Genomic DNA, 17730 nt, shown 5'->3' with positions numbered 1-17730 from the left:
GAACTGGAGAGGCCAGGTTGGGATGAGGAGGTTGGGGGAAGGCCTCAAAGGGAGGTGTTTGTCAGGCTCCCCATCCTCCAGTCTGCCCAGACCTGGGGCAGCTCCCATCTTCCAGAGGGACCACTGAGGTCCCTGGCAGATGTGACCCTGTCACTTGATCCCCCCTCAGAGAAGCAGGGACCCCAGGGCCCTTCCCCCAAGGCCCTCTCACCTGGTGCCTGATGGGGACTGCCTCCCTGGGACCCCACAGACCTGACTGCTTTTGCTACACGGTCTGTGGGTTCTCCCGCTGTCTAATTAGTGCTAATTGGGAGCAGGAAGTGTGTGCGTGAGTGGGGATTCGTGGGGGTATGTGTGCCTGGAGCTCGGATGTCCTTGTCAGAACCTAGAGGCTTCTTGGGACGGGCCCTTGCCCAGAGCCACGGGGTCTCTGTGGGTCCTGGGTGGGACTGACTGGGCATCGTGTGCGCTGAGTGCTTCTCTGCAGAGGCCTGTGCTGTCACTGGCCACCTCCTACCCTGGGCGCCAGCTGCCCCAGGGCCAGGCAGGCCCACTTTGTTCATGTGAATCCTCAGCGCCTGGCACAGAGCCACAGCTCTTTGCATTTCAGACTCCAGGAATGAAGGGAAGAGGCCTCCGGGGCTGGCAGGAGAGACATGGAGGGCCTGGGGGAATGACCCTGTCCCAGGCTCAGCTCATGGTTCGGTAAAGGCAAGGAAAGACTTGCTTATCTGATGGGTTCACACTTGTGCCTCCCTTGAGGGACAGAGGATGCAGAGGCTCTCCCTAGAGAGGAGGGACTTCCCCTTAGTTTTCCCTCCTTCCCCAGGTCCCCGCCTCCTTTCACTTGGGGCACAGATGGGGGTGTCCAGAAGCAAAGCAGCTTTTGTGTCAAGCCCTAGGCTAAGTTCTCAGCTCCTGTGGTGCTCCCCCCATCCATAGGCACTGGTCACAGCCTGATGACAGGCTGCAATGGGGGAAGCAGGGGTGCGGGCATGTGGGGAGCCTGGGCAGAAGCATGTGCCCCATTCCAGAGCTAAGGCTCTCCCTGCTTCCTGTATTGCTTGTATTGACCATGGTCCGTGAGTACCCTCATCCTGGGCACAGTCAGGCCTCCCTCTTAGTGGACCCAGACCCTGTGACCCTAGGACCCTAGGACCACCAAGAGCCCGGAAGCAGAGCCCTCAGGGCTCAAAGGTGCTCAGAGATTTTAAGATAGCTGAGCCAGCTCCTAGGACCAGCCTCAGTTTCAGCCACTGTAAAACAGACTTGTTCCTGTGAAGCCGGCACTGGAGAAGGTAGAGCGGGCAGTGGGTTCCCCTGAGGCCTGGGATCCAAGAGGAGAGGCCTGACCGCCGGCGGCCACTAGAGGGCAGGACCCTCCCGTGTGTTTCCTCCAAAGTGCTGGTGAGCAGGGTGGTGGGAGACAATGGCAAGGCAGGCCCTAGACACAGTTGCCAAATGCTGAATGGCTGCTAGTCAGGTCCAGCAGAGGCTGGGGCACTGACCAGAAGTCCACCTGGGCCCTACACCCCACAAGCCCTCGCTGAGCCTTTAGGCTTTCCCCTCCTGAATCTGCTCAGCGCCTCGCCTCCCCTTCTTAGAATATCAGCGGCAGGGGAGCAATTGGAACTGGCTCTTCAGCCTCCTCTGGGGACACTGAGGACACTGAGGCAGGTAGGAACTCAGCTGGCCACACCCGATGCGTTGGCTTGGAGTAGACCAAGGGCTGACCGTGACCCAGGCACTCACAAAGACTCCATGGGGTCAGAGTTGTTGGGGTCATGCTGCTTTGGCAGATGAGGAAACTGAGGCTCAGAGGGGCTTTTGTCTGCCCGAGGTACACCAGCAATGGTGGTACAGGGATTCCAGCCCGGGCAGGGGGACGGCAGAGCCTGTGTTTGAGCTACCACACAACGTTGCCATCACACATGCAGAGACACCCTCCCATGACCCTCCCAGACATGAATGCATGTGTGCCCACAGGGCCCTGGTAGCTAGCTGCAGCAAGCACGGGGTGTCTCTGCACCCTGCCTCTCCCAGCCAGAGGCTTCTGCCTCATCTGGGCCTGGCCGGTAGCGAGGCCCAGGAGCGCTGCCTCCCGGGTACAGGCTCCTTGAGGATGCCCACCCCACCCCTGGGCAGGAGGAGCTGTGTGAGAAGCTGTCCATGCTGTGACCACGCCTCCTTCATGGCCTCTTGGTGCTAGTGGGGAAGTGGGTGCCAATTAAGGGAGCAGATGGTGGCCCTGTCCGCCTCTTGAGGCTGTGCTTGCAGCCACGGGAGTCAAGGACCTGCGTTTGAGCCCTTGCTTGGCCTTGTTCCTCCAACCAGGCTTGGAGCTCTTTGCCCAGGGCGGGGAGTGGGGAGTTCCTGACCCAGGCCGCCCTACTTCTGCCCTTTCCCAGAGAGGGCGGAGGCCGTGGAGCTGCTGGGCATTATATTTCCGGTGAGGGCCTGAGCAGTTAGAGGCTGAGTCCAGCTGTCCCAATACTGCCTTGGAGCAGTAGAGAATGAGGGTGTCTTGGGGGCCTGTTTCTGGAGCTCTGGTCTGAACTGAGCTGTAGCTCATACAGCTGATTTGCATGGAGATCCCCCACTGGGCTGCAGGGCTGAAGTGGTGGGCCCTGTTAAGGGCTGGGGTCTGGTTGGGGAGGTAGCCCTGTTGCCAGATCTTTCTCTATGGCCCAGTTGGCCTCCTGGTGTGTCGAGACCTGTGAGCATCAGGCACGCCTGGGAGGGCAGCTCTGCAGGCAGGCCCGAACAGGGTACTTGGGGGAGCCCTGTCTTCCAGCCAAGTATCTGGGGAACAAACCCCACAGACTTCAGAGTGCACCTCCAATAGTGCTAGGGTCCTGTCAACAGCTCCAGTGACCATAGGATTCAGTGCACCCATTTTAAACAGATGGGGACCCCCAGACTCCGGCCACACCACCCCTTCACCAATAGCTTCTTCACTGGTCTCCTTGACTTCAGTTCTCTCTTTTCCTTCCTTGTTTTCAATTAAAACAATTTTTTTAACTTTTAAAATTAGTTTTTATTACATAAGAAGTACATGAAAACATCCTCATTTTTAAAATGTAATACAGTAAGATTAAATTGAAAGGCTCCCTTGGCCTTGTTCTTCACAAGCTCAGAGTTCACAAGGGTTAGGAGTTTGATATTTCTCTGTAAAATGAGAATAATTATACTTCTGCTACCCAAGCAACAGATTTATTGTATAAAAAAAAAGAAAGTGCTTTAGGAGCATGTGTGTTTAACACATACAGATGATTTATCAAATGTCCTGTGACTGTGAAATGCTTGTGTCCCAGTGGCAGTGCTCAGCTGTGCTAATGCCCTGGCCCTGCAGGCAGCCCATCCCATGATGACACTGCCACCCACGCCCTGACTTCCTATCTCTGTCCCCTTATTTTGGCTTCAAGACTCAATCCTTTTCCTTTAAAAGCTCACATCTCAAACTATTTTCAGAGTTTATTTTCTCCTTTCTCCCAACCCCCCCACAATAAGATTTGGGTTGGGATGGGGACAGGTAGGGACGTGGGGGAAGCCAAGCAGGGCAGGAAATGTCTAGCAGAACACCCCTCCCAGACTGTAGACCCAGGTGCTTCTGCACAGCCTGTGCATCTGGCAAAGCCTGTGCTCCTGTGGACACGCAGCACCCCCAAACCAGCCATGTCCCCCTCCCCCTCCTCAGTCATTGTAATTGCAGCAGAGGACGTGCACTATATAGATGTCCCATGGGCTTATCTGTTCCTCTGTTCCTGGACGTCTAGGCCGTTTCCAGTGGGGTGCTATTCCAGACTGCCACAACGGACACCCCTGTGCACGTCTCCTCTGGGGTCTTTCAGAGATGCTGAGAAGTGAACTCGCTGAGCTGAGAGGCAGGTGCTAAATCACCCTCCAGGGACTTCCCTGGCGGTCCAGTGGTTAAGATTCCGCGCTCCCAATGCAGGAGGCATGGGTTCGATCCCTGGTTGGGGTACAAAGATTCAGCATGCCACACAGTGAGCCTAAAAAAAAAGAAAAAAAAAAAAAATCACCCTCCAAACTCTTGAGCTCACACCCAGGATCAGAGGACTTGTTGCACTTTGTTCCACTAACACTTTGCCAAAACATATCCTTTCAATGTGAATTTCTTTCATTACTCATCTTATATGTTACTTATTAATTAATTTATTTATTTATATTGTATATATTTAAGATGTATAACTTTACATCTTAAAGGCAGGAGCTGTCTGGTGAGGCCTCTCCTGAAGCAGAGCCCTGACCTCAGCTCCTTCTCCAAGGCCGGGAGACTTGGAGATTGAGGTCAGCGGCCTGCTGGGCCCTCTCCTCCAGGCTGGATCTGAACTACACCCTGGCCCCAGGTTTCTTCCTGACATCTGACAGCAGGGCTGGCTGGAGGTGTAGCTGACATGGTCCCTGCTCAGGCTCAATCTAACTAGGGGGGAACTGCCCCAAAGCAACTCACTTAGAAAAGATTGACCTTTCCTGGACTTCTCACTCTGAATGAGCAAATCCCAATCTGTCTCGGCCTTCACTTTCTGCTTCTAGAAAATGGGGTGAAGGAGGACCCAGAATAGGAAATTAAGAAGCAACGGACAGGCAGGTGCTCTGGGCAGCGGGAAGATAGGGTCTGGGCCCTGGGAGCTCAGTGTGGATTCTAACATCTGCCAGGCCAGGTGCTGGGAGAGGTTGAAGTGTCAAGTTTGGGGCTCTCCTGGGCCTGTCTCAGATGTTTCTCCCAGCCCTTCCTGAGCTCACCGTGCCTTTTCTATGCCCACTCCCCCCGCATCCCACCAAACAGCACTGAGGATTTGCTGGCCAGTAGCCACCAAGAGCTCCAGGGAAATAGAGAGCAAGCCCATTTGATGATGGAAATGGGCTTTCAATAAAGCCCATTCTTGGGATGCGCTGGGCTTGCTTCCCTCTGATCAAAGGAGACCCCACCTGGGGGAGGGTGAGGAGAGGGTAGGGAGAGAGGGAGTGCAGGGGGCAGGGGCCAGACTGGGCTTTCTGCCTGGCTGCAGTGCTTTGGGGTTATGTTGAGTGTCTGGGTGGATGATCACAGGCAGGTGACTTTTCTCTGAGCTCCTGTGTCATCATCTGTAAACTAGGCAGAATACTACCTGCCACACAGTGTTGTGGTGAGAATTGAATGAATCCACACATGGACAGACCATCTAGCCAAGGGCTGCGCACATGTGAAGTGGATCACAAGCAATCGCTGATCAGACATTGCCCAGTGTTTAGTGGACACCCAATAAAGAGTGAGTGTTATCACGGCGGCAATAGTTGATGTGCCCATGGCCGCAGGCACCCGTGCACGTCTGTAAGTCCACGCCTGTTGCCGGGGATCCTCCCGGGATGTGTGTGAATGAGTGTGTGTGTGGTATGTGTTTCCGCATGTGGACAACCATGTCTTGCCACAGGTGTGGGTGTGGGCCCCCTGGGGTCATTTCTTCTGCAGAACCAGTGCTCAGAAGGTAACAAGTAGGGGACAGTCTGAGGAAGTGCTGGTGCTTGGATGGAAAAAGGAGTGGACAGGCTGAGCATGGGGAGAAGACAGGGCAGGAAAAAACAAAGATGAGATTAGTCTATATTGGGTGCAGTGGCTAAGGTCTGTTAAGGTCAATCCCTGTCACCCTCTGCACCAGGGCTACCCCTTAGGAGAGGCTTGGGCTGGGCCCTTCCTTCCCAGCAAGGTTGGCTACAGCTGACCTTATGCCCCACCCCAGCCAGGCAGTCCTGGGGCCTCAGAAAAGCCCAGAGTCTAGTGGTGACAGGTGGCCCAGCTGACTTGAGGGCATGATGTGGCCTGTCCAGTTGTGATCTGCCTCCAAGCCCTCCATGCTGTAAACTGCCACTTACATGTGTATGATCTCATTCACCAGCCAGTGCACTCGACATTCGGTTGAGACCAGAACCAGGAAGATCAATTCCCAGCCAGGCTCCTGCAGGATGGGTTGGATGAAGGGAGCGCTAGGGCGCACACACAGGGCCTCTGCCTGCTTCTCTGCAGCACCCCTCCCCCAGAGGCTCCTCATTTCGGAGTGCATCCTAGAGGCTTATTTTTCCTATCGAGGAATAAGTTACAGTCAGTAAAAAGCACTAATCAGGACTGTACAACCCGATAACTCTCATGCAGATGGACACCCATGTAACCATGACCAGAGCAAGGTTCATCACCCCAGAAAATTTCCTGTGTGCCATCCCAGTCTCTAGCACCTACCCAGGAAGTAATTGCTACTCTGACCTCCATCATCAGAAATTAGTTTTGCTCTCCTAGAACATCAAGTAAATGTAGTCATACAGCATTTTTTTTACGTCCAGCATTTTTTAAATGTAGTCATACAGCATTCCTTTTTACGTCCAGCTTCTTTTGGTCAGAATGATGTCTTTTAGATTTGCCCATGTTGCTTTGTCTAACATTTGTTCATTCCTTTTTATCACTGAGTAGTATTCCATTGTATAAATATACCACAATTTACCTATTCTTCTGTTGACAGGCCTCTGGGTTGTTCCAGTTTTCAGCTATTATGAATAAAGCTGCTCTGAATATTCTTGTGCAAGTCTCTATGTGTGGGTGTGTTTTTACTTCTCTTGGGTAAATTTAACCTAAGAGTGGAGAAACTGGATCACAGGGTAAGTGTGTGTTTAATTTTATAGGAAACTGACAATGGCAATGAATGTGAATTCCAGTTGTTCTTCATCCTTGGAAGTCCCTCTGTTCCAGACCTTCGGTTGCCTCAAAGAGCCCACCCCATTTCCCATCTGGAAGTGAGCCTGGCTGCTAGAGGTGGCAGGCATCCTCCAGGAACCCAGAGTCCTGCTACAATGGAGGATCTGGCTGATGTGGGAGACTACAAGTTGGGCACCACAGAAGACCTTTACTTGCATGCTTTTACTTAATCCTCTGGTTGCTGGGGTCCCACCAAGAACAGTGCACAAGACATTTGCTGTCTGCAGAGAGCCTGCCCCCACCTGCCAAGTCTGCTTCTCCCCAGCAGTGCCTCCTGGCTGTCATATTGAATCTATCAGAGGACCCAGCACAAAGGTGCTGGGAGGGTCTATAGAGTCTCTCCTCCTCCCCTACCTGCACAGAGGAAAAGCCAGGCTCTGGGAGAGAAGGGACAAGCAGACTCAGGTTTTCTGCTCCCAGCTCAGGAGAGGAAATCAGGCCTCCTTCCTTGGAGAGAGGCCCTTTCTAGGACCCCCTTTCATTGAACCAACCCTAGGGAGGACTTTACTCAACTGGGAGCAATTCTGGGTTGACCATTTAATAGATCTGTCTGTGCACCTCAGTCCCACCTGTGCAGGCACACAGCTGGCATCAGTGAGAGAAAGCACGCATGAATGATTTAGTCTGGCTCTGCTGCTTGGAAAACTCCTTATCTGAAATATTCACAATCGTGTTCACAGCCCAATCCCAAATCTTAGAGCTGAAAGAACCTCTAGACATCTTTGAGTGCATTGCTCTGCTTTCAGCAGCCCAAATGTTACTAGCCAGATTATAAGGATAAAATAATTTATATCAGGAAGTTAAAAGTGACTGTCTCAGGTTTTGTGCTCCAGAACTGACTGAAGACAGTGGAGAATGGAAATTTGAGGACTTAGGAGCAAGACCCAACAGGAATGAAGATCACACATCTCAGGAATTATAAAGTAAGTAATGAGAAAATTAGAATTCAATTGGCTACACTTCATTTTGTACAAAGCTACTGGGTAAAGCAAGGTCCATTGGCATTGTCTCTGATTTTGTCTGTATTATGCAGAAATCTCTTTCCTCCCAAATCCACCCAGCGCTGACAAGCAGGGAAACAAGTTGGGGGCCTAGAAGTGGCACCACACATTTGGCTGGAAGCCCCGCCAGGTAACTGTGAGGCTCTTGTTTATCAGGGAGATTAAGCTTCTCTGTTGCTATAACAGGTATCAAACAAACATAATGAATGTCCGTGTTAACATGTTATAGATTCATACCAATATCCTAATACTTATTGAATGTAAGCTATATCTTAATAAAAAAGGAAAAATGGCAGCATGGGAAGAGGCAGGGAGTGCGATGGAGGGCATGGGACAGGCGGGGACTGTGGTCTCCAGTCATGGCAAGCAGGCAGGGGATGGAGAAAGGACTCCGAGCATCAAAGGGATGCAGGCTGCGCTTGCCCAAGCCCAGCAGGTGGCTTTGGGGAGAGGCTGGGAGGGTCCAATGTCATATCAAGCAGGCAGGGGATGGAGAAAGGACTCCGAGCATCAAAGGGATGCAGGCTGCGCTTGCCCAAGCCCAGCAGGTGGCTTTGGGGAGAGGCTGGGAGGGTCCACTGTCATGTCGCCCTTTACTCTTTCCTCTCCTGGTGGGCTTACCCTGCTAACTCCCTTCCAAGGGCCCAACGGCCAGCTCTCTTCATGAACCTCCTACCTCTGACCCTTCAGGAGGCCGTGACAGGCTTGGAGAATGTTCTGTGCCTGAGTTGGCCCTACTCTCTACTCCCTCCTGGCTCCTGGGCTGCAAGCAGCCAAATACAGGAGCCCTTGGCCAGCATAGTGAGCCTTGGTGTCCTGATTGCAAATGCCAGCTCCTCAGCCCCAACTTGACCTCCAGGTCTTGGAAGTGACCTCTCTGGGGTCAAGCCTGAGTGACTGCTTCTTTTTAATGTGGTTTTCAGAACAGGTGGGTAGAGGACCACAGGGAATGGGGACTAAATGTCCCATCAAAGACATACACATCGGGCTTCCCTGGTGGCGCAGTGGTTGAGAGTCTGCCTGCCAATGCAGGGGACACGGGTTCGAGCCCTGGTCTGGGAGGATCCCACATGCCGCGGAGCGGCTGGGCCCGTGAGCCACAATTGCTGAGCCTGCGCGTCTGGAGCCTGTGCTCCGCAACAAGAGAGGCCGCGATGGTGAGGGGCCCGCGCACCGCGGTGAAGAGCGGCCCCTGCTTGCCACAGCTGGAGAGAGCCCTCGCACAGAAACGAAGACCTAGCACAGCCATAAATAAATAAATAAATAAATAAATAAAAAAAAAGACATACACATCAGATAAAAGTGTGTATGTGTATTTAGGTATTTACATATATATGTATGTGTGTGATATATATATACTTTTTAATGTGTATGACTGTTGATGGGACATTTATTATATATATTCAAAATATTTAATACATATTATATTAATTACATTTTATTATATACTATAAATTATATTTTCATTTACATATTACATATTACACATTTCATATTACATGTGCATATCCCTATACATTTAGTATTTCATATTGTTTTATTATATATTTTCATAGATCATATGTTATATTACTAATTAATAATTATGAATATTTCTAGTACATTATATTTAATATATTACATAATATATATGCTGTTAACAAAGAGGAATGAAAACACACATCCACAGAAAGACTTACATATGAATGTTCATAACAGCGTTATTCATACTAGCTCTAAATTGGAAAGAACCCAAATGCCCATCAACAAGGGAACGGATAAACAAATAGTGATATATCCATACAGTGGAATACTATTCAGTAAGAAAAAGGAATGAGCTACTGTTACATGCAACAGCATGGAGGGATCTCAAAATCATTAAGTTGTATGAGAGAAGACAGGCAAAAAAAGAGTACTGACTATTTAATTCCATTTATATAAAATTCTAGAAAATGCAATTTAAACTGTAGTGACAAAAGCACATCAGTGGCTGCCTGGGCATGTTGGCAGAGAGAGGGATGAATTGCAAAGAGATGTGAAGAAACTTTTGTGGGTGATGAAAATATTTGTTTTCTTTATTGTCATGATGGTTTCATAGGTATATTCATATGTCAAAACTAATCGGATTATAAAATTAAATATGTATAGTTTATTGTACTTCAATTATACTTCAGCAGTGTAAAAAAAGAAGCATTTTAAATCCCATTCCTTTTTTTAACAATATTATTTTTAATGTATATTTCTTTAATATTGTTAAAAATAATCATTTAATATAATAGTTTGTGAGGGCCAAAATGATTATACTCCTTTGATAAATAAAATGAAAATTATATTAAAGTAGTATTTATCTTACCTTTACTTCTTCCTTTTAAAATTTCTCTATATTGTGTATGTTTTATAATGCATGTAATATTTTACTAGATATAATAGTATGTGTGTATAAAATAATGATTTAAACATAAATAAACATACTGGAGGGTGTATGCTCAAAAATTCACCGATACGGGTACAATATTTTGAAGACCAGTAGAAAAGAGAGGTGCTGAATCTTCATTCCTTGGGCATTCTGTGTGATTAAAATAATATTATCTAACCTGAAATAAAGTGGTTGAACATCAGAGGAAAAGGCAATAATCTTCTGATACATGTAACAATGTGGATGAATCTCAAAAACAGACACAAAAAGGTATTACTCTATGATGAATTTTTTAAAAACAGACAACACTAACTATGGAGATAGAAATCAGGTCAGTGTTGTCGCAACTAAGACCCAATGCAGCCAAATAAATTAAAAAAAAAAAAAATCAGATCAGTGGTTGCCTGTGGGCAGGGGAGTCACTGGAAGGGGATGGAAAGAACTTTCTGGGTGATGGAATGCTCTGTATCTTGATTGTGGTCGTGGTTACCTCTGTCAATACTCAGAGACTGCACGCTTATAAAATGGGTGCATTTTACTCTATGCAAATTACCGCCCCCCCAAAAAAAAGAGTATTGTAAAAAAACCTCACTGTGCAGGTCAAGTAAAGCACCACCTGGGGCCACATTTGATCCAAGGGCTACAGGCTTGTGTCCTCGGAACAAGTCAATGCAGACTTCTCTCATACAACTTTTAAATGGAGTTTTTACTCATAAAATTCACCCTTTTAAAGTGTACAGTTCTGCAGTTTTTAGTATATCATGAAGTTGTGCAACCATCACCGTATCTAATTTTTGAACATTTCACCACCCCAAAGATAAACGCCAGCCTTGTTTTCCCTGCATTGCTGAGTGTTCTTGGTCACCAGTTCTGTGCCCTTAAATTCTTGCTAGCAGATAAGAAGTTGAAGGGGCAAAAAGGCTTAGGAAAATTGCATGGCCCAATAATATAAAATTGAGAACATTGCACCCATTAATTTTGTTTTCCTCCATGAATTGGGAAAAGAGAGCTGTGGAGGTAGAGGGGGATCCCTGGGAATGAATTGTGCATAGCCCTGGGCTTGTGATACTCAAGGATGGAAATGGGGTCTGGTGAGCCTGTGCTTTTCCCAAGGTAGGTGACTGGGGAAAAGCAAGCTAAGTGCCCTAGGTAGACAGAGAAGGAAGTGGAGAGATCTAGGGAGGCCTCCTGCAGGAAGTGGCTTTGAACCAGGCCAATTATTATAATTCTGTTGTGCTTCGCAGTTTGCAAAGAGTGTTTATGAACATTACTGCCTTGGATTCTCAGGACCCAGCAAGATAGGTGGCTTTATCCCCATTTTTATAGAGATGAGGAAACTGAGGCCCAGAGAGATGAAGTGTCCCATAAAGGAGGTCTTATTGGGGAATTCCCTGGTGGTACAGTGGTTAGGACTCCGTGCTTCCACTGCTAGGGACCCGGGTTCGATCCCTAGTCGGGGAACTAGGATCCTGCAAGCTGTGCGGCGTGGCCAAAAATGAATAAATAAATAAAAATAAATACATTAAATTAAATTTTTAAAAAAGGAGGTCTCATAAATAAACAGTGAGTAAATCTGGACTTGACCCCCAAGCTGTGTGCCTCCAAGCACACTGCTTTTTCCCTTACAACACAGCATAGGAGAGAGGGATGCCTGGCGGGGTGAAATTGCAGGAGCCAAGACGTGGAGGTGGAGCCGGGCAGGTGTTGAAGGGGCACGTGACAGTAGCCTGTGCCCCTAGGGCAGCAGGGCCAGCATAGTGAACTGGGCTTCAATGGAGAGTGGCATGGTGTGAGCAGGGACTCATTGGTGGTGATCTACTTGATCATTTGCATGATTAGCCCCAGGGCATCATCATGTGACTTGCTTCCCTTGGGCTAACTGAAGGGTGCTGGCTGGTCAGTGGCAATGGAGGGCTGCTGACAGCAGGGCCTGGGAGGCTGCAGAACTTTAAGTTCTTCTTGGGTGGAAAATGGGCCCATGTCCTGGCTGAGGGCTCTGTGGGTCCCCAGAGTCCAGGCCTGGCCCTCATGCTCTCATTCAGAAGAAGGCCCTGAGTTGACACCACCTGCAGAGTAGGACTGCTTGGAAGTAGCAGGGGACAGGGGTTCACACGGAATGATCACACACTGACCCCTTGGTCAATGAGGGCAGGAGGTCATAGCCACCACCCCCAGAACCAGTAGGAAGTGGGGACTGAGTTGGGAATGGCCAGGGTACTTCATGGGTGTGCCAACCTCTGGTCTCGGATGTTGCCAGCTGACCCACTAGCCACCCTCTCATCAACCTGCTGCCTCTCAGGGAAAGGGCCAGCTTCATAGTGAATGAAACAGGCACATTTCTGCCCTCAGGGGGACTGATGTCTGTGGGGTTATTAGACAAGGGTGACAGAACCCCCCAAAATGACAGAAATACAGATATAAATTATAGGTACCAATTGTGGGGAGAGAGAGAACCTGTTAGGTGGAGTGGGCAGGGAAGACTTCTCTAAGGAGACCACCTTCTTATTTATTTATTTATTTATTTAATTTGTTAATTTTTGGCTGTGTTGGGTCTTTGTTGCTGTGCACGGGCTTTCTCTAGTTGCGGTGAGCGGGGGCTACTCTTCATTGTGGTGCGTGGGCTTCTCATTGCGGTGGCTTCTCTTGTTGCGGAGCACGGGCTCTAGGTGCGCAGACCCTAGAGCACACGGGCTTCCGTAGTTGCCGCGTGTGGGCTCAGTAGTTGCCACGCGTGGGCTCTAGGGCTTGCGGGCCTCAGTAGTTGTGGCACATGGGCTCAGGAGTTGTGGTGCCCGGGCTTAGTTGTGCTGCGGCATGTCAGAACTTCCCGGACCAGGGATCGAACCTGTGTCCCCTGCATTGGCAGGCGGATTCTTAACGACTGCGCCACCAGGGAAGTCCAGGAGACTACCTTCTTAAACGGATACTGGAACAATAAGATGGTACTAACTCTGTGAAGGTGGGTGCATGAGGTGGGATGGAGAGTGTCCCAGGCAGTGGGAACACAGTGTGCAAGGGTCCTGAGGTGGGAAGGGGCTTGTCATACTTATGGGATGGAAAGGATATAGGTACAGGTGAACTGCAGCAAGCAAGACTGGTAAGTGGTGCCTGGTGAGTTTGTAGGGTGGCCAGGGCCAGTCTCAGAGGCCAAAGTAAGTCTTTTGGCTTTTTCAAAGTGCAACGGGAAGCCCTGGGAGGCTTTTGAGCAGGGGTGTGCCATGATCAGAAGTCAGTTTCCTCCATGCTCCTCTGGCATTGCCTCCTCTGTGAATAACTACTATACGAAATTCCAAGCGGCAGAGGGGTTGAGGACTGGTCCACCTGGTTTGTGGTCTAGCTCTGGCTCTCACTGAGTGACCTGGAAACTCCCAGTTTGCTCTTTGTCCATAGAGAATGCCATGACCTTCCCTGGGGGATGTTGCAAAGGGTAAAGAAGATTTCCATGTGCACACATGTCCACACCTACACGGGGCCCTGCACAAGCCAGACTCTTAAATGGTAGTTTTCAATTGTTCCTTGTGGCTTTCTGCTCTTCCTCTTCCTCAGGGGTCATGAAGGTAAGCAACAGAGAGAGGCTGGAGTCAATGAGGGACCTCGCTTCTGTCTGAGTTTTAAAATATTTGGATAAATGGGAAGATAGCACATGTCCTGGTTGGGAAAATGAAATATTATAGAATATTTGATCTGTTTAAATGAATTCATAGGTTTAATGTAACTCCATGCAAAATCCCAATTTTTTTTGGAACTAAAAATTTCAATAACAATGTTGATATTTACTGAGTATATATATATATATATATATACTATATGACAGGCATTGAGCTTGTGAGGCAGGTGTTACTTTTATCCCCGTTTTACAGACCAAGACCATAAGGCCTAGAGGTGATAAGCAACTTGCCAAGGTCACAGGGCTGGTGAGTGTTGAACCTGGATGATCCCATCTCCAAAGCCAGCACTCTTAAGCCCTGTATGATTACCCTAAAATGTGTAGGGACTTAAACCAGTCTGGATATCAAGTGATATTCTGAATAAAAGAAGACCCCATGAGGAGGATTCTAGCCCTGCCAGATGTGAGAACCTATTTTAAAGAACCAATATTTAGATCCACATGGTATTTGCTTAAACCAAAGTCTGTGAAAGGAAATGGACAATTCAGAAATAGACCAACCAAAATCAAAAGCCTAGCATAAAAGTAGATTTTTACTAAGCAAAGGATAAGGGAGGAATTATTTAATTAATGGTGACTGCATAAAAACTGGTGATGATGGTGGTTAGTTAAATCTATATTTTACCCCACACAGCAAAATGAACTTGCCATGGATAATCACCAAAGAACTAGATGTAAAATGAAGTTTTAGAAAACTAGCAGAAAATAGACTATCAGATGGGTGGAAGAAAGGTTTGTCTGCATTGAAACAATTTTAAAAAATCACAAAGGACCAGAATGACAGATTGAATAAAACAAAAAAGAACAATGGACTGGGAAATATTTGGATCACTGATGACAGAAGAGCAATATCTATAACATAAAAAATGCTTATTCAATGTTAGAAGAGGTTCAAGTCCCTAAAAGATGAATGGATATGAACAGATCATTTACAGAAAGGGAAATACAGAATAGTAAATGCATGGAAAAAACATTTCTTTTTAAAGTCGTCTAAGAAATACTGAAGTAACCTTGAAATACCAATAGACACTGTTAAAATAGGGGAGAAAAAATGATGGTACCCAATACTTGGAAATGTGTATTGAACTCTTTTACATTTGTTCCTGGGAGGTGCAGAGTAAGTGGGGGCAGCTCTTTGGGAAGCCCTATGGCACTGTGGGGGCAAGAACACCTTGCTGTTCCTTAACCTTCCACCTGGTTATTCAACTGCCAGGAATTTGTTCCAAGTGCAGAACTAAGATACACTTTAGCAAACAATTACAAGGAACCAAAATAGGCAATATTAGGAGACTGAGTGAATGGATGAGGATACCTGCACACATTAAAAATGAATCATGTGAACAGAAGAAAAATGTTAGCGATGGTAGCAAACACAAAAGAGAATGTGTGGTTGCAACTATGTAAAGACGTGCATATAAGCCGAAGGTTTCATGTGTGAAAAGTTGCATTTTGTAGTAGTAGTAGTATGGATACTACTTTATTCTTTTTGCATGTTTCTTTCTCCCTGGTTTTCATATTGTCTTTTCAGTGGCAGTTAAAACAAAAACAAAAACAAACAAACAAAACTGGATTCAAATCTAGCCAGCAGCGTGACTTTGAGCAACTCTGTCTGTAAGGTGGGGTAATATTTTCCAGCGCGGTGGTTGAGGTCAGTAGGAAGTGATTTGAGCCGCATTTGGCACCCCAGACCTCCTTCTTGCGGTGGGGGCGCCTCCTCCTCCCCGAAAGGCAGGAGCCGTCAAAGCCCTCTCGGAGACCTCCTCCCTGGGCTCAGGAGTCCAGGCACTCCTGGGTCTCCATGGCGCAGGGACTCCTTCCTGCATGGAACTCTCCAGAGCAGGTGGGGATAGGGGTGTCCCACTGGCACCTGCCCTCGCTGGGGAAGGGGCGAGCTCGGGGAACATAACGCCCGTGGGCACCTCGGGTTGCGGGGCTGGCTTGTAGCCACCTTCGAGCTTCTGTCCCGACCCAGGGCCCCCTGCACTCCCGCCGGAATTCGGCAGCCGTCTTGTGCCCCCTCGCCGGGGCCCCGAGCGGCAGGAAAACTCGGATTTACAGGGCGCCTCCTGCGGAAGCCCAGAGACACCGGGTGTGCCGAGGGTCCGGGTCTGACTTCGCAGACAGGGGGCACTTGGGTGCCTTCCGAGATCTCAAGGGTCGCGCCACGTCTCCGATGTGGGCCAGGCGGGCGGACGCAGCCCTCTCCCACGGCGACACGCGCCGATCTGGTATCCAGCTGTCGCTCGGTCCGTTCCTCCGTTAATGCCATCTTGCCGGAGGCTGTCACGTGCGGACGACAGCATCGCGCTTCGCCCCGGCTCGGACGCCAAAATCGATACAGGGACGCCACCCGGTTCCCTGGGCTCTGTCCACAACCCGAGGTGAGGCAGGGGGCCCCTTCCCTCGTGGGTTGGAGCAGGGACAGGGTGGGCACTGGGTCCCTGGGGGCGCGTCTCCCCGTCGGGGCCAGGCAGCGCGGGGTCGCAACGCCGTCGGGGGCCGGAGGCGCCGCCGCTTGCCCTGCGCCACGGCCTCGGGGGTGTCCGCTGCAAGTTGTGGGCTGCGGGCACGTGGGGCGGGGGCGGCTGCCGGCGCTGGACCCCCAGGACCCCAGTCCGCGGCCGCCTCGCCTCCCGCAACCGCCCAGCGGTGCGGGAAGACAAGCGGTCGAGTTCTGGGAGGCCAGGCCGGGGGGCGCCACGCGCGCGGCGCGAGGGGCGCGGGCTGCCGGGAGGAGCGCGGATGGTGGGGGGGCGCGGGCGCATGCGCCCTGCGCCCGTGCCATATTGGAATGAGTCGGAGCGCGGAGCGCCGCCGCCGCCGCCTCCGCCGCCGGAGCGCGGGTGGAGGGGGGCGGGGAGAGCTGCCGGCCGCCCCGCTCCGCGGAGCCCAGCAGGAAGAAGGGCGCGAGCGGGCGAGTGCAGGCGGCACGAGCGGAAAAAGCGCCCGAACGGGGGAACGAAAAGAAGGAAAGAAAGAAAGAAAACGAGCGCGAGAAGGGAAAAGCGAGCGATTGAGCGAGCGCGCGCGCGAAAACTCCCGACAGGTAAAAAAGCGGGGCCGCCGGCTGGGCCTTCCCGCGCGGCGGCCTGAAGGGGCGGCGGCGGCGCCGGGCGGTGGACCGCGCGGCGGCCCCCTCGAGGCGGCCACGCAACTTTGCCAACCAAAATCCGCCGGGAGCCGGAGGGCGGCGGGCGCGCGGGCTGAGGCGCCAACGGGCGGCGGCAGCACGTTGGGGGCGGGGGCGGGGCGGGTGTGTGTGGGGGGGGAAACGCGGCGCCCGCGCGCGGCCTGGCGCGTCCCCGCGCGCCGGCCTGCCGGGCAGCAGGAGCGCGCCTGGGCGCCTCGCCGCGGCGGCGGCCGGCCGTCCCGGGCGGACAGCGCGCCGCACGGCAGCCCTGGGGCGTGAAAGGAAAGTGGCCGGGCGGCGGCAACGCCGGCGCCCAAGTTCCCCGGCGCGCTGGGCCCGCCGCGCGCCCCTCCCCGCGCGTCCCGCGCTCCCGCCCGCCGAGCCCCCGCGGACCCGCCCCCCGGGCTCGCTCCGGGCCGGGGCGCGAACCCGCAGCAGGACCCGGGGGCGCGCCGCCCGCGCGGAGGTCCGAACTTCGCAGGGCCGAGGCGGCCGCTGAGCGTCTAGCGGCCGCCGCAACCGGTTGCTTCGGGCCAGCGTGGTGGAGTGCGCTGGGCCTTCCTAGCACCGCGCGGGCGGGCCGAGGGCTCGCGGTGAACCCGCTGCTCGACCCCCGCCGGGCTTGCCGCTCGGGAGGTCCGTGACCGTTTCGATTTCTGTTCTTAAAGTCTCGTTTTGGACCTTGAAAAGAGGCTATGGAGAGGCGAGCAGAGTGTCCTGAGAAGGCAGGCCTGCCCTGTGGGGAGCAGAAACGCCTTGTGAGAACAGAGATAAATTCCCGCGGAAAGGATG

The 17730-nt window shown here is 51.2% G+C and overlaps 1 protein-coding gene across 6 annotated transcripts in view; it reads left to right on the top strand.

Moving 5' to 3' along the window:
• The first annotated feature begins 13947 nt into the window (after positions 1-13947).
• Positions 13948-17730, top strand: part of SFMBT1 (Scm like with four mbt domains 1) — a 135153-nt gene continuing 131370 nt past the window's right edge. For 3 of the 6 annotated variants that reach the window (XM_082414451.1, XM_082414445.1, XM_082414452.1), the window contains exon 1: positions 16717-16854. The gene's annotated coding sequence lies outside the window, so the exon portion shown is untranslated. Of the gene's footprint in view, positions 16190-16716; positions 16855-17242; position 17730 lie in introns of those variants that run through there. The other 3 variants (XM_082414448.1, XM_082414450.1, XM_082414447.1) reach the window with 3 other exon arrangements.

Source organism: Balaenoptera physalus (genome assembly GCF_965194825.1).
Source record: "Balaenoptera physalus genome assembly, chromosome: 11".
In the NCBI taxonomy this organism is placed as follows: Eukaryota; Metazoa; Chordata; class Mammalia; order Artiodactyla; family Balaenopteridae; genus Balaenoptera; species Balaenoptera physalus.
This window is presented reverse-complemented; position numbering and strand designations above follow the sequence as displayed.